Source organism: Staurois parvus, unplaced genomic scaffold, assembly GCF_062004578.1.
Source record: "Staurois parvus isolate SC_StPar_1 unplaced genomic scaffold, SC_StPar_1.0 ptg001506l, whole genome shotgun sequence".
NCBI lineage: Eukaryota > Metazoa > Chordata > Amphibia > Anura > Ranidae > Staurois > Staurois parvus.
The window spans coordinates 21,052-32,168 of NW_028319302.1; the positions used below are offsets into that span (position 1 = coordinate 21,052).

The following is an 11,117-nucleotide window of genomic DNA, read 5'->3' on the forward strand; positions in this document are numbered from 1 at the left end:
ATTACATTTCTTTTCCTCCAGACGTAAAGAGTGCCCCCTTGTCCTCTGTGATGACCTCAGGGTGAATAGCTCTACACCGAGTTCACTATATGAACCACTGATGTATTTATACATGGAGATCATATCCCCCCTTATGTATTATACATGGTGATCATATCCCCCCTTATGTATTACACATGGTGATCATATCCCCCCCTTATGTCTTACACATGGTGATCATATCCCCCCCTTATGTCTTACACATGGTGATCATATCCCCCCCTTATGTCTTACACATGGTGATCATATCCCCCCCTTATGTCTTACACATGGTGATCATATCCCCCCCTTATGTATTATACATGGAGATCATATCCCCCCTTATGTATTATACATGGAGATCATATCCCCCCTTATGTCTTGTACATGGAGATCATATCCCCCCTTATGTATTATACATGGTGATCATATCCCCCCTTATGTATTATACATGGTGATCATATCCCCCCTTATGTATTATACATGGTGATCATATCCCCCCTTATGTATTATACATGGAGATCATATCCCCCCTTATGTATTATACATGGAGATCATATCCCCCCTTATGTCTTGTACATGGAGATCATATCCCCCCTTATGTCTTGTACATGGAGATCATATCCCCCTTATGTCTTGTACATGGAGATCATATTCCCCCTTACGTATTATACATGGATCATATCCCCCCCTTACATCATATCTCTGTACAGGTGCATCCATGATCCTGGTATCAACATTTTCAGCTGGTGGTAGGCTTTACTGTAAAATAGATCTGAGCCCCTCTACAGCAGCCTGATCACTTTTACAGGGCTGGGAACGTTCCTAAACCACCCCATTCCACTGGAGAGCCAAGGACCACCACACATGGTAAGACCGGCTGCAGACAGAGGACAGGGAGGAACATCCACTCCTTCCCTTCCTCGGTGACAAAAGTTCCCAGAAGCAAAACGAAGATTTTCTCACAGTTTCAGTTCTTTGTTTACTGGCTGTTAAAAGCCAAAGTAAACAGCTGATCAAACCAATCTCAGATAGATCAGATGCTTTAGAGATCAAGGGAGTCTCTTAATAAAGAGTACCTATCACTGCTCCAGCTATCACTAAGGATGCTGTTCATTCCTTGTAATAGCAATAAAATTGAATACAAAAATTAAAGAAACCGTGTAAAAAATGTTTAACCACATGCCGCCCAGCCACTGTATAAATGCGGTGGCAGGGCGCACGCCGCCGCCCTACCTGTCCCGCCGATCACAGCCGCGGATGTCAGTCGCCGGGTCACAGCCGGTCGTTACCGGCTATGTCCCGGCGATAGGCGGAAATCGCTGACAGAGAGCACAGCTGCAGTAGCTGTGCTTTCTGTCAGTTCCCTGACAGCTCGAGGACATGCTGATCGGGACAGAAGAGTTTCTCTCTCCCGATCAGCGGTGTTCCCTGCAGTACACACCCCCGCCCACTAGTAAAACACTCCCCTCACACAGTTAACCCTTTCCCTGAATAATTAACTTAACCCCTTCCTCCCCAGTGCCATTAGTACAGTGTCAGTGTTTTTTTTTTGCACTGATCACTGTATTGGTGTCACTGGGGATGTCAGTGACCCCAAGTCAGTACCCCCCAATGTCAGAATGTCCGTCGCTGATCGCCGCCATTATTAGTATAAAAAAAAAAAAAAAAAAAACTAAAAATCCCAGTATCTTTCCCGCCATTTGTAAACACTATAACTTTCACGTAAACCAATTAATTTACACGTATTGGGGTTTTTTTTTAGCAAAGACATGTCGCAGAATGCATTTTGGATGAAATTTATGACTAAATTTGATTTTTAAATTTTTTTTCACTGGACATGTTTTATAGCAAAAAGTCCAAAATATTTTTTTTCCCTCAAAATTTTCAGCCTTTTTTTTTTATAGCGCAAAAAACAAAAACCGCACAGGCGAACAAATACCACGAAAAGAAAGCTCAATTTGTGGGGAAAAAAAAAAAAAAAAAAAAAAAAAGGATGTAAACTTCATTTATGTACCGTATTGCATGACCGCACAATTATCCGTTAAACTAGTGCAGCACTGTATAGCAAAAAAATGGTGGAAATTGCAGTATTTATACCATAGTTTGTAGACGCTATAACGTTCACACAAAGCAATCGATATACACTTATTGGGATTTTTTTACCAAAAACATGGAGCAGAATATATTTTGGCCTAAATTTATAACTAACTTTGAGTTTACTATATATTTTTTTATAGCTGAAAGTAAAAAATATTGTTTTTCTTCAAAATTTTTGGCCTTTTTTTTTGTTTATAGCGTGAAAAATAAAAAAGCGCACAGGTGATCAAATACCCCCGAAAGAAAGCTCTATTTGTGTGAAAAAAAGAATGTAAATTTTGTTTGGGTGCAGCATTGCATGACCGCGCAATTATCAGTTGAATTAGTGCAGCTCCGAGTAGCAAAAAGAGGCCTGGTCATTAAGGGGGGTAAATCCTCAGGAGGGCAAGTGGTTAAATACAATGAATGAAGGAAAATATTTAATATGCCCCAGTCCACCTCTGCTGACGTGCAAATGCGAATGTGCATGTAGGTCCCAAATGCATATGTAAACAGTGACTGCACCACACATTGCGTATCATTGCAAATGTCAAAGTGAGAGCAATAATTATTGCACCAGAGCTCATATTTATCTCTGAACTAGTAAACTGTAAAGGCTATGGAGATATTTTTTTTGTACCGTAGTTTGTCGTCATTTCATGGCCATTCAAATTTTTAAATCCTGACATCAGGGATGCACCCATACTGTTTTTTTTTTTTTAACTTGGCGAGTATGAGTACCAATGATTTCAGTCAAGTACTTGCCAATATCGATAACCAATACTTTGCAGTGTGAGTTGAATCAATACAAAATGTATAGACGCAAATTGCACCACAAAAGAATAGCATGCGATTTGAACAGGAATGTGATTCCTGTCCCAATTGCATGCAGTTTCCCCACTGCTCCTGTGTGAGCCCAGGCTGTCATAGTAATCAAAAGCCCTCCAGCCCAAACCATCATACCTGCAAGGAGAGGAGAGAAAGCAGCAGGAATGTCAAATCCTCGCCACTTTCTCTCCTCTTCTACCACTGAGAATATGGAGCATCTGCTTCCATAGTATACATCCCCACACGCCCACTCTCCGCTCAGCATGGGATGCCTGCAGGGATGTTTCCCGCACTGCTCCTGTGTGAACTCGGGCTATGACAAGCATGGGTTCACACAGGAGCAGTGGGGAAACCGCATGCGATTTGGACGGGAATTGCATTCCTGTTCAAATCACATGCTAATCTTTGCAGTGCAATTTCTATTGACGCAAATCGAACCGCAAAGTACCGGTTTCCGGAGCATTTTCACGAGTACTCTTGAAAATACTCAGATCGACACCTATACATCCCTACTTGACATGGTAACTATTTACTCAGCTCAAAAATTATCTGTGTGCGCACTAAAATGCATTTAAATGTATTTCTTCCTGAAAATTTGCATTTGGTAAATGTCTGCAGAAATTTGTGAGACAAAAAAAATTTGCAACAGACAGCATTTGCAACAGACAACAGACACACACATCAGACTCCAGGGCCTCTGCTTTCAGAAATGTATGTTTGGGGATGCTAAGTAATTTTCTAGCAAAAAATGAGGGATGTCAGAATTGGCCTGAGTATCAAGTGGTTAATGGGCACCTTTTTTCTTTTTTTTTTTATGGATCGTATATTCAGATACTGTAAAGCAAGCGACTTGGATCAAAGACGTGAGATGCAAATTGCTAAATCCTGTTTTCCAAAGGAATTCATCGGACTCTCCAAAGAAAGGAGAATATCATTGGCTTAGTTGAAATGAACACGGTAACCCTTCTAGATTTAACCACTTCCAGTCCAGACACTTTTACCCCCTTCTTCTCCAGGGCAATTTTCAGCTTTCAGTGCTATCACACTTTGAATGACAATTGCGCAGTCATGCAACACTGTACCCAAATTAATTTTTTACCATTTTTTGGAGACAGATGAAGCTTTATTTTGGTGGTATTTATTCACCACTGGGATTTTTATTTTTTTTGCTATGTAAATGAAAAAGTCCAAAAATTTTGAAAAAATAAGTTTTGTTTTTTTTTTTATAAAATTTTGCAAAGAAATAATATTTCATCATAAATCTTGGCCAAAATTTATTCCGTTATCTTTTTAGTAAAAAAAAAAAAAAAAAATCCAAATTAGTTTATAACCAAAAATTATAATTTGTAAACATTTTTATTTTATATTTTTATATTACTTTTTTTTTTACATACTGTCACCCTAGCAGTAGTGTCACCATGGTGACACTGTACTACTTGTGGGGGGTGATGAAGATTTTTTTTTTTTTTACACTGATTGCTTTTACACCCATATAGGATGTAAAAGTAATCATTTCTCTCTGTCTGCATTCTTGCAGTCATTGAGAAGTACTGAGTGAGCTGTGATTGGTCACAGCTTGTCACATGGTACAAGGCTGTTGTGAATAGCCCTGTACCATGTGACCTCTGTGATCATTCACAGATTTCACACATAGTAAGTAATGATGTCACAAGTGACATCTTGCTTACTACTTTGCATGTGATCACTGATTGGCCAATCAGTGATCACATGATCGGGACCTCGTAGAGGTCCCGTCCGGCAATCGGTGTTTCACTGCTTCCGGAGGACACAGCGGGCACCGGATCGCGGTGCTCAAGCAGGGTGTGGGGAGGCCGTTTATAAACAGCCACCCGACCCTGCACTGCCACCATCTGGCCGTTTATATACAACGGCCGGTTGGGAAGTGGTTAAAGCCTTTGGCAAATCATTTCTTATTCTCAGCTACTGTAATGTACAATAACGGAGTTTCTGATGCATGTTGACCCTTTTTTTTGTGTTGTGTAAAGCTGGACCACCTTGCATGTTTTTATACTTCTGCCATACGACGCCATTCATGTTCCCACTGAGGCCGATATCAACCAGCTTTTTCTCTCCCCATTCCAACTATATGACAATACTTCACCTTAAAGCGGACTTCCGCCCTTTTTTTCATGATCCTTGCCACACAATGCCCACCCGCCGAACAGTCTGTTATGGGATATTTTTATTTATTTCTAAATACCTTTTTTTGCTGTCAGTATCCTGCACTTCCGGTCCGGCCACCTAGGCGATTTCGTCATTAGGCGATTCCCTAGGTCTCTTGTGAAATCTCCATTGGTTTTCCCAGGTGTCTTTGGGAAGCCTAATGGTGAAGTCTCGCTGTATTTCTTGACCGGAAGTGATGTTATCGGGAGGACCGATTGAAAGGTTGCCATAACAGGGCGGGATATTCCGTCACAGCCTCCATTGTTACGGCAACTTACAAACAACACAGTGTGCCATGCTGTGTCCTTACAGCGCGAGATCAGGAGGTGCATGCTGTGTAGCCAGCTGCACCGAATCCAGAAGAAAGTAGGAGCTGGCTTCAGATGCCCACACTAGTAATGGCTGCTGCCTGCCTGGTGGGATCCTGCTGAGGAATGTCACATTTCCAAGTAAGGTAAACGGCATACACTTAGAACACTGTCCTAATTATATCCTGCAACTGAAGAGAATCATGGAGATGCTTTTTGTAGAAAAGTGCCGAGGAGACTGGAACTCCGCTTTAAGCTACTTTCACACTGAGAAGTTTTTGAAGTTCTTTTGCATTTAAAAAAAAAGCGCCTGAAAAGCTCAAGAAAAATGCTTTCCTATGTATGCCAATGTATGTTTTCACACTGGGGCGTTGTCCTTCCGTCAAAACTCCTGCTTGCAACATCTCTGGAGCCTGGTTGTTCAGTTAAAAAAAAAAAAAAAAAGCCTCTTCCCATTGAAATCAATGGAAAACACCTAAAAATGCCTCTGAGAAGCGTTTTCTTAGTGCAGTCCCAAATGCCCCGTACACACGATAAGAAAATCCTACAAAACATTTTGCGGAACCACTGATCGAACGATTTTCTCGATGTTGATGAGCAGGATGTTTTAACCGATAACGATATTGTGAACGAAAAAATCCAGTTGAACAGTGAAAAATTGTCGTTTCGTATACAAACGACTGATTTTCTATGCGTTGGTATGACGGTCATGCAAAAATAAATAAATAAATAAATCTATCAAGCGCTATCACGCATGAGCGGAAACAGAAGATGACCCGGATGTTTATGTCCAAGGAATCTTCGTAAACACGAACGAAAAATCCAAATGTTAAAAGTAGATTTTCCTAATGAGATGATGAAACCAGAATTGTGCAGATTATATTTGATGTATCACTATTTATATATATAGGTCATGTAATAAATGATATTATACTCATTGCTGGTCATTGTTGTGTATATCGCTCGTTCTGGCCGGAAGGGCGTGGCTCACATGCACACCGCATCACTTCCACTTGTACGGAAGACGTCAACACTACGTATTGCCCAAATGATTTTTTTTAAATTGGTTAATGTGGGCCACGATTTCAACCAACGAACGAACGCCTCTTGGTCGTCGGATGACCGATCGGTCGATTTTCTAATCGCGTATTCCCACCTTACGTCATGCGGCTTTTAAAAAATGCTCAGAAAGCGTGGCAAAAACTCATCTGCGGATCAGTGTTAAAGTAGCCTTAATGAGGAAAGAACAAAGAGGGCGCACAGGCCTAGTGCATTACCATAAAAAATGTTTAATAAGAAATAAAATAGGTGTTGTACTCACAAACGACAATAAGGTCAAAGGCACATCATAAAAGACCAGCTGGGTCAACACCGCGCTGAGTAACAGTCCGCAATGGGGAGTGTAGACATCCAATAGGCTGACGCATTTCGAGGACTTGCTTCTTCCTCAGAGCCAACTGACCAAATGTCTGCTCCCTCTTTTATATGCTCACTACTAGTTGAACCAAAGGTCACATGGGCCGTCCTGGACACTCCCCTATGCAGGTGGAGGAGTCACAGGGGCAATTGACAAACACAAACACAAAAGATCTATAAAAATATATATGTCTAAATAAAACCATTGAAACTAGTGACAATCATAAAATCATATGAACCATAAGAAGTGTGAAAATGAAAAATAAATAAGTAGAAAGTTACATATATATATATATATATATATAAATATATATATAAAAAATCCTTCCCTGGTGTTTGCTGGTTAAAGTATCCTTAGTTGCTTCTCTTATCCATGGAACCTCAACACATCTCAGGAGAAACCTCAGTGGACACACATTTAAAAAAAATTAATGTAACAAATGTCATTTTTCCCCGTACGGCTTACTATACAAGATGGTAGTGGAGCACACAAAGGTCATAGAAGAAACTACTGCCACAACCTGTAGATCAGAGGCTTTCCAAGGTTTAATCCATTTTTCCAGTTAACTTAAATACCTTTTCGAGAATATTCGCAATGAAATTCAGTGCAGTTTGTTTTTCTGTCTCCGACTGAAAGTGTAACACACACGATGACTAAGCTGGAGCAGAACATTTTACCAGGTAACTGCTTCCAGGAATGGCTGTGACTCAGCCTTTAGGACTATTTCCCACCATTCCACATTCCTTCTAGTTTCTTCTCTACCCGTCTACCAGGTACAACTCCACCATTGTGTTCCCTTCTACACAGTACACATACTGCACTGTCATCCTACACTGTGGGGATAGGGTTTTGTATACGGTGGTTTTCTATGTATGTGTGTATCTTTCTATTGGTTGTACTAGATGGACACGTTCAGACTATAACTTATCTATACAATCTGTACATTAGAGCTCTGTCATTCCCAACCTAGTACCTAAGGCCCCGTACACACGAGGAGAATATCAGATCTTCCATTTTTTTTGGCATGCTAGTCTCATATTGAAAGTGAAGAGGTTACTAGTTACAAAATTTTTTTGTACAACAGATTAAAAATTTGAAAGCGATGAAATGTATTGTATTTTCGGACAAAATCTGTACTGATTAAATGATCGTGCGATCTGGCACAGTACAAGAAAAAATGTGCTTGTCCCTTTGAATATTTTCAGACGAAAGCTGTGTGCTAACAATCTGATTAACATACAATTGATTTGAAATCGGTAATTTTCGTACAATTTTCTGATCGTGTATACTAGGCTTAACTGGTTATTTTCCTTTCTTGACTAACCAATACCTACTCAGCTAGCCACACAAATCACCCTTATAAGCTTCATACTGTTTATCCATCGTCATTGCCGTTATTCCATCCATGTAACCTACACTGTCCTACCACAGTGTGCCCACAGACTACAGCCTGCCTCTCCACTATTACCCTTTTATACCACAACACAACTTCCCTGCCCTACCACAGCCTACAGTCCACCTCCACCCTGTCCTACCGCAGCCTACAGCCCACCTCTACCCTGTCCTACCGCAGCCTACAGTCCACCTCCACCCTGTCCTACCGCAGCCTACAGTCCACCTCCACCCTGTCCTACCGCAGCCTACCTCTACCCTGTCCTACCGCAGCCTACCTCTACCCTGTCCTACCGCAGCCTACCTCTACCCTGTCCTACCGCAGCCTACAGTCCACCTCCACCCTGTCCTACCGCAGCCTACAGTCCACGTCCACCCTGTCCTACCGCAGCCTACAGTCCACCTCCACCCTGTCCTACCGCAGCCTACAGTCCACCGCCACCCTGTCCTACCGCAGCCTACAGCCCACCTCCACCCTGTCCTACCGCAGCCTACAGCCCACCTCTACCCTGTCCTACCGCAGCCTACCTCTACCCTGTCCTACCGCAGCCTACAGTCCACGTCCACCCTGTCCTACCGCAGCCTACAGTCCACCTCCACCCTGTCCTACCGCAGCCTACAGTCCACCTCCACCCTGTCCTACCGCAGCCTACAGTCCACCGCCACCCTGTCCTACCGCAGCCTACAGCCCACCTCCACCCTGTCCTACCGCAGCCTACAGTCCACGCCACCCTGTCCTACCGCAGCCTACAGTCCACCGCCACCCTGTCCTACCGCAGCCTACAGTCCACCGCCACCCTGTCCTACCGCAGCCTACAGTCCACGCCACCCTGTCCTACCGCAGCCTACAGTCCACCTCCACCCTGTCCTACCGCAGCCTACAGTCCACCTCCACCCTGTCCTACCGCAGCCTACAGTCCACCTCCACCCTGTCCTACCGCAGCCTACAGTCCACCCCTACCCTGTCCTACCGCAGCCTACAGTCCACCTCCACCCTGTCCTACCGCAGCCTACAGTCCACCGCCACCCTGTCCTACCGCAGCCTACAGCCCACCGCCACCCTGTCCTACCGCAGCCTACAGCCCACCTCCACCCTGTCCTACCGCAGCCTACAGCCCACCGCCACCCTGTCCTACCGCAGCCTACAGTCCACCCCTACCCTGTCCTACCGCAGCCTACAGCCCACCCCTACCCTGTCCTACCGCAGCCTACAGTCCACCCCTACCCTGTCCTATCGCAGCCTACAGTCCACCCCTACCCTGTCCTACCGCAGCCTACAGTCCACCTCTACCCTGTCCTACCGCAGCCTACAGTCCACCCCTACCCTGTCCTACCGCAGCCTACAGTCCACCCCTACCCTGTCCTACCGCAGCCTACAGTCCACCTCTACCCTGTCCTACCGCAGCCTACAGCCCACCCCTACCCTGTCCTACCGCAGCCTACAGTCCACCCCTACCCTGTCCTACCGCAGCCTACAGCCCACCCCTACCCTGTCCTACCGCAGCCTACAGCCCACCCCTACCCTGTCCTACCGCAGCCTACAGTCCACCCCTACCCTGTCCTACCGCAGCCTACAGTCCACCCCTACCCTGTCCTACCGCAGCCTACAGTCCACCCCTACCCTGTCCTACCGCAGCCTACAGTCCACCCCTACCCTGTCCTACCGCAGCCTACAGTCCACCCCTACCCTGTCCTACCGCAGCCTACAGTCCACCCCTACCCTGTCCTACCGCAGCCTACAGTCCACCCCTACCCTGTCCTACCGCAGCCTACAGTCCACCCCTACCCTGTCCTACCGCAGCCTACAGTCCACCTCCACCCTGTCCTACCGCAGCCTACAGCCCACCCCTACCCTGTCCTACCGCAGCCTACAGTCCACCTCTACCCTGTCCTATCGCAGCCTACAGTCCACCCCTACCCTGTCCTACCGCAGCCTACAGTCCACCTCTACCCTGTCCTACCACAGCCTACAGTCCACCTCTACCCTGTCCTACCGCAGCCTACAGTCCACCCCTACCCTGTCCTACCGCAGCCTACAGCCCACCTCTACCCTGTCCTACCGCAGCCTACAGCCCACCCCTACCCTGTCCTACCGCAGCCTACAGCCCACCCCTACCCTGTCCTACCGCAGCCTACAGCCCACCCCTACCCTGTCCTACAGCCCACCTCTACCCTGTCCTACCGCAGCCTACAGTCCACCCCTACCCTGTCCTATCGCAGCCTACAGTCCACCAGCAGAGCCTCCTGTCCCCCTCCCCAGCTGCCCACTGCTCCCTATGTGCCATAACGAGACCCGGAACATCCCCCGTCCTATCCCCGGTGTATACGCCGATCCTTCCGCAGCCCGGAGTCTCTGGTCAGATCTGCTCTCCTCCCCCTTCATCGTTATCCCCCCCTTACTATGTATCTTCCGTCCGCTCTCACAGGCCTGCCCCCCCCATCTTGGCACCAGTCCCACTCGCCCCGATCTCTTACCGGCCCCCGGAGCTGGTCTCCTCCGCCCCCGCCATAGTCTTGAGCAGTCACCGTGACTAAGCAGCAGGACCCAGCAGCGTCACAATAAGATGTCAGGGGCGGGACTCCGCTCGTCACAGCACACAGCTGGGCGGGCGCGGAACGTCACGGGGTTGAAGAAGCTTTGTGAGTGGCTGGAGCGGAGGGGGCGGGAACGCTCGGGGAAGTGAAAGTTCAAGCGGAGCAGCTGATGCTCATGAGACCAGACTGAGTCCAGAGCTCCAATGGACTGTCATTGGCCAGGCTAGATCCGGGCTGACGCCTCCCAGCTAGACATTTCCCACACAAATGCTGACTTTTGGGGCCCATTCACAGCACTGCAGGAAACATGTTTCCCACAAGGGGACCCGTCACCCTCAATCGTGGCACCTTCATAT

At 46.2% G+C, this 11,117-nt stretch overlaps 1 protein-coding gene across 1 annotated transcript in view; it reads right to left on the bottom strand.

Moving 5' to 3' along the window:
- Window positions 1-10,822, bottom strand: part of LOC149435446 (kelch-like ECH-associated protein 1) — a 29,054-nt gene extending 18,232 nt beyond the window's left edge. Inside the window, exon 1 of the mRNA XM_089662626.1 lies at window positions 10,702-10,822. The gene's annotated coding sequence lies outside the window, so the exon portion shown is untranslated. The remainder of the gene's footprint in view (window positions 1-10,701) is intronic.
- Window positions 10,823-11,117: the final 295 nt, after the last annotated feature.